This window comes from Camellia sinensis, chromosome 9 (genome assembly GCF_055761805.1).
Source record: "Camellia sinensis isolate YWXY chromosome 9, ASM5576180v1, whole genome shotgun sequence".
NCBI classification, from domain to species: domain Eukaryota; kingdom Viridiplantae; phylum Streptophyta; class Magnoliopsida; order Ericales; family Theaceae; genus Camellia; species Camellia sinensis.
Genome location: NC_138969.1, coordinates 26,359,325 through 26,365,324, shown reverse-complemented (window position 1 = coordinate 26,365,324; position 6,000 = coordinate 26,359,325).

The window sequence follows — 6,000 nt, the reverse complement described above, 5'->3', positions numbered from 1 at the left end:
CTCGAGTTCAAAAAGGCTCCTTTTCTTTTGTGATGGGCCACCTCCACAAAAGAAGAATTAAAGATAAGGCAAAATGCATTATGAAAGACGAAAGGAGAAGAGACAAGAGTATACCTTTCTTCGAGGCAGCCCGAGTGACTCTGGGAGGAATTGAAGCAGCAGGAGCAGCATGTGCCAATTCTGAAACAGTGGAAGAAGTGACTTCCCCGGTTTCTTTGGGCTTGGTCACATCTAACACTGTTAGTAGGCTTAAAGGTGGAATGGCCAGATAAATCTCCATGTTAGTCACCCACCAGTTTTGGTACCTCTTCAACATGGTACCTTGGGGAATGAAAGGAGTGTATTCAAAGTTGGCCAAGTCATCTACAAATTTCAAAGTTGCTTCTTCTAGCCTGGTTTTCCGGACTTTCAAGTCCCTTCTGGTGAGGCTGAGATTTGTGTTGCTGCAGAGGGGTATTGGGACTCCTTGTGAAAGGCCAAATTGTCTAGCAAACTAGGCTGGACAGTAAGGTTCAGCAATACATTTATAGGCCTTCGGGTTTAAAGTCCCGATAAATAGCTCTATGGGAATTAGAATGGAAGCCCATATATCCATGTGAGCAAGCAAAGTACAAGACTGGTCACTCAGAAAATTCCTCAACCAAGATGGACCAATGGAAGGTTCGAAGGGGCAAAAGCGGTAAGCAGGAAGGGAGGCTGGAAGCTGGTGAAAGAAAGAGAAGTAAAAAGCAAAGGTAGAAGGGTAAAGTGAAGCATTGGCTATCTTTATGCCATGAGTAAGAGGGTTTGGCTCGGAAAATTTAAGGCATTTGGATTGTAATTCAGTAAAATAGACGAAAAGCCAAAACTGAAGGATCCAGAATGGCCCCCCTTGATTAGCATCTAAGGGTTTCTCACAAAAAAGAGAGCAGACTCTATATACATGCCCTAGAACATGTGGGGCTAAGGCCACCTTTTTCTGTAAAACAAAGGCTTTGGCAAGAGGGGCAAATTCAGGCATAATTCTCTGAGAAGAAGTGCAAAAAAGGAATTTACAAAGCCAATACAATAAGAAAGAAAAAAATTCCCTATCAGTTACAGGGCCCTGTTTTTTATTCTCAGCCCTAGCAAAATCACTATAAGATGAGTTAAAGGAGGGGAGAGAGAAGGGGACCGCTAAATCAGGATAATCTGGTCCGAAAGGGGTGCCAATAGGAGATAGTCCCAGTAAATGGCAAATATCAAGAGCAGTAGGGGCCATCATCCCACATCTAAATTGGAAAAAGTTAAAGACAGGATTCCAAAAACATAGAGCAGCGGGAACAAGGAAAGGGTCTTCTGAAATAGTTACCCTAGACAGTCTGAGAGCATCGAGAAGGCAGAGTTCTTGAAGGTCCAGGGTCCTAGCAGGAATAACCCGATCATACCACTCTTGCCACTCTGGTCTCACCGTGGGCCAGCATCAGTGGGGGCGATTCGTCCTCCAGTTCCTCCAGTCAAGACCACCTTCATAGAGAAGACATTGGTTTTCCAATCGGGGGTACAGGGCTGGAAGCTCAGTGAGGACTTCTTTGAATATGGGCCCGAGCACATAGTCTGACTGCACATGGCGACGAGGGACAAAGATGCGTCCATCAATAGCGCTCTTCTCCCCAGCTTTGTACTTTTCGCATTCCGCGTCAATAATTCTCTTCAGGGCCACAGATGGGCTCATACGCTCTACGACTGATACTGAAGGAGAAGCCATTGACGGTATGTTCTTCTTCGGGAAAGGAAGTAAAGAGAAGCCGACGATTGATAATAAAAGGGGTTTGTGCGATTAGAAGAGCAGGTGATTTCAGAACACGAAACAAAAGGGTTTTTAAAGCCCTCGTATTTGAAAATATATTACATGAGCTGTTAAGTATTAAAAGTACGAGTACAAAAGCTTCCTTCAACGTTGATGCTTTTGGAGGGAAAAACAAAGCCCGGTTGTTAAGGCTAGCTTCGAAGTAAGATATTTTGCTTCGAAGCCAAGTCAAACGGCTTCGAAAACAGAGAAGCCAGCTTCGAAATGGGTTGCCCTACCCAAGAAATAAAAATACTCGAGTATTTATTTTGAAAAGGGCTTAAAGACCTGTTTCTTGAGTTTCTTTAATAAAAGTAATGTCCTTCGAAGCAAAACTTGAGTTTCTTTAAGGATGGGATTTGGCGTTCGAAACATCAAAAGCAATAATGACAATGACTAGATGTTGACTATGGTCAAAACAGGTTTTGAATGTAAGATTGTTAGATTCGAAGCATTGTTTCCAATTGAAAATCAGCCAAAACTCAACTCCACAAATTGGAAAGGTTACAATTGGCTCATTTAGTGTTTTATTTAAAACAATTAAGTCCAAATTTAAAGGATGAAATTGTTCGAAAGCTCTGAGTTGACTTTTAAAACACAAGTAAAAAAAATACAAGTGAAGACAGAGTCAAACAGAGACAAATTTTGTCTATATTAAGATCAGAGTGATTACATCAGCTGACCCTATCTCGGTATGAACTCGAGCTCATAAAAATAAGGAATGGAATAAATAACAAGATCATGAAACTTGGTCCAACAATGATCAATGAACTTTTGTTCTTTCCTTATTCTATCTTCTAAATTTTCTACCATTGGTTGCATAAGTTGATGTGCTCTCACTTCATAGTAGAGCTCTTCAGCCTTTATTTCGAAGGCCACTTCTCTTAACCCTTGTTCCAATTCATCAATGTCTAAATCATCCCAATAGGCAGAGTCTTTATTCTTGAAATCATTGAATTCTTCCATAAAGTTCTCTGCTTCGTATTGAGTATGAATTCGAAGGGACGAAAGCTGGTCTAACGATTGTGTAGTAGCCATAGAATTGCGATGCCAGTGAAGGAGTAATGGAAGTTGGTCTAGAAACATGTGAAGTTCTGCCTGAGCAAGGGGATTAAGGACATGACCCCTAGTCAGAATATCACAAGCCCATTGAAGGTTTGTGAGAGGGACTCCATCCTCGAGTACATTGAAAGGCAAGTGAGAAAAGGCTGCAAGCAGGAGTAGAGCCTGTTTCCGCTCAGCTGAGGTAGGAGGAGGTGGAGGTTTATAAGGGGGAAAGACTTTCTCCATGGATAGAGCAATCTTTAGTTTCTCTGTCCAGGAAAGAATTGGTGGGGGAGAAGGTGTGCATACTTCAACTTCGGGGGACGAAGAAGAAGATGTGGACGCTTCTGTTTCCGGGGATGATACGGGGGCAGAAGGAACAAAGGCATTAATATAATCAAGCCAGTCAGAAGAACAGAGCTTCGCCTTCTGGGCTAAGAATGATGGGTTATACCCTTGGGCTTCTTCTGGGCGTGGGGCAGTGTGCACTATCTTTGTAGGCATGGAAGATGTATACCATGCTACAAGAAGATTCTCCTCCAGACTACGCCGATGGTCAATGGGCACATAAGGATAAACAACTGAACTTCGAGCATAGGAGGGAAACTCTAAAGGGTCAGTGAACTCAACAAAATGGTGGTGGATTCGCTCCCTTAAATCAGCAGTCTCAGGTACTGACCAGTTTGTCCAGTCAGAACTTCCAGAAGAGCCAGAAGAGGAAGCAGCTGCAGCTTTATCCCATACAGTAATTTGCGAAGAAGAGTTGTTCAAATCCATATTTGTAATTTTACGAATCAGAGGTTTGAGAGCGGATTGTTTGAACTGTAAAGGTAGGTCAGAAGGGAAAATTCTTATGTCTTTGATTTTAGCCTCCTGAATCAAAGGATTAAGAGCAATGTGTTCGTAATCCAAAGGTTGGTAGTTTGCAAAGGCGTCCATGACCTGAATATAGAAAGGTGGGTAAAGGTGGCTAATAAATGCATGCTTTCGACGAGGAATAACATCGACATATGACTCTTCGTATGCTTCATCATTGGAAGAAAGAATTAATTTGGCCATGAAATGTATCAGTCTGTTCGAATAATAAGACAGTGAAAGTACTTAAGGATCAAGACGAGAGTATTAATACAGATGGTGTGTGACAGTTGCATTTCTAGGAAGATGCAAAACCCATGCACGTTCTAAGACGTGGGAAAAAGGGACTCTGATCCACTAATATCACCAAGTCTTGGGTATATTAGTGCGGGGGGTAATGTTGGCTACACATTTTGTACTAAGCCAGTGACAATCCGACGCGTGGCGAAGTGAGGGTAATATGGGGAGACCAGGTAGGTCTTCGATCCTGATCATACACGTGGCAATTAATATTGGTTGTTATAAGATCTGAGTAGTAGCAGATCAACAAAGAGACGTACAGTGACGTGGCTTCAATGGTTGCTCACATTTCAAATTCGAATATAAGGGGGAAGCCTAACTGCAAGTGAAGGCGTAGTGGAACTACTTATAAGGTAGCATGATCAGCAACTACGGAGGAGCAGTTCGACGGTTTGAAGTACAATTCGATGGTTACCTTCGGAGAGTATAAATAGCAGGAAGGACTTCAGAGAAAGGGACGAAGAAAAATCTAACGAATCACTTTACATATTCCAGTGTTATTTCCTGTCCTTTATATTCCTGTATTTTAAGTTTCTGCGTTGCACTTCATTTGTAGGAGTAGTTGTCGAGTATATTGCCGCTGTAATTCTCTACGGAACTGAGATCATTGTAAGTTCTTTTACTACTAATAAAATCCTCCAGTTTAGTTAACTGTTCTTATGTTCAAATTTTCTGAAGTTAAATTACCAGTAAGCCACCAGTAAAAGTCCTCTTTATTGAGGCCGAAAGAACCATAACACAATCGTCTGAATAATTGTTTGGCAATTTTGTAAGGACTGATTGATCCTTGCTGGCACGCTCATAATTACGAAAGTAACCTTCGAAAGCCAAAAAAGCCAGCATGTTATCAAAATATTAAATTTCAAAATAATATAACTTTTAATATAAATATTGATTTTTAATAAAATTAATATTTTTAAAATTCTCTCATCAAGATTTATCAAATAAGATCTATATTGATTGTGAAATTTTTTTTAAAAAAAATTATTACCATTAAAATTAATATAAACAATAACATTAACATGTTACTCTATTAAAAAAAAATTCCTTGAAAGTTCAACAAATATTACTATTATCAAAATATTAAATTTTAAAATATTATAACTTTTAATGTAGATGTTAGTTTTTAATAAAATTAATATTTTTAAAATTCTCTCATCAAGATCTATTAAATATGGTCGATATTGACTATGAAATTCTTTTTTTAAAAAAATTATTACCGTTGAAATTAATGTAAACAATAACAGTAACATGTTACTCTATTTAACAGTAACATGTTACTCTGTCTCATAATAACATGTTACTCTATTTGACAATTACTCTATTTAACAGTAGCATGCTACGATGTCTCACAGTAACATGTTACTCTATTTGACAGTTACATGTTACTCTGGTTCACAGTAACATGTTACTTTCGAAATATTGTCCAAGAAATGAGAGGGGGGGGAAAATATTTTACTTTGTCCTTACTCAATTATGTGTTTTCTCCTTAGAGGGGTTTATGAAGAAAAATAAATTGGACTATCCTTTTCACCAAATAAGAGTCCAATAGAGGGATTTTGACTAAATTTCCTTAAAAAATATACTAGATAATTAAATTGTATTTTGATTTTTGTTTTTTCGGCAGTGATTCGTAGCTCGAATCTTGTGGCTCGAGAGTGGCTCGATTTTTGTTTTCAGCAGGAGAAGGAAGAGGGAGGAGGGAGGAGGAGGAGGAGGAGAAGGAAGGAGGAGGGAGGGGAGGGGGCCATAAAAATGGCTGGAGGAGGAGTCGGGGTCGGAGTCGGGGCTGCGACGATCCCAGCTTCTGCGACGGGCGAAGGCGGCGGAGGCTCCTCGCTCCTCGCGACGAGGACGGCGGGCGGAGGCGGCGGAGGCTCCCTCTCTCCTCTTCCCCTCTGTTCTTCTTCTGGTTTCAACGAAGAAGAAGAAGAAGAAAATGAAGAAAGAAAAAGAAAAAAAAAATCGAATTGCAAAACGATGTCGTTTTGCAA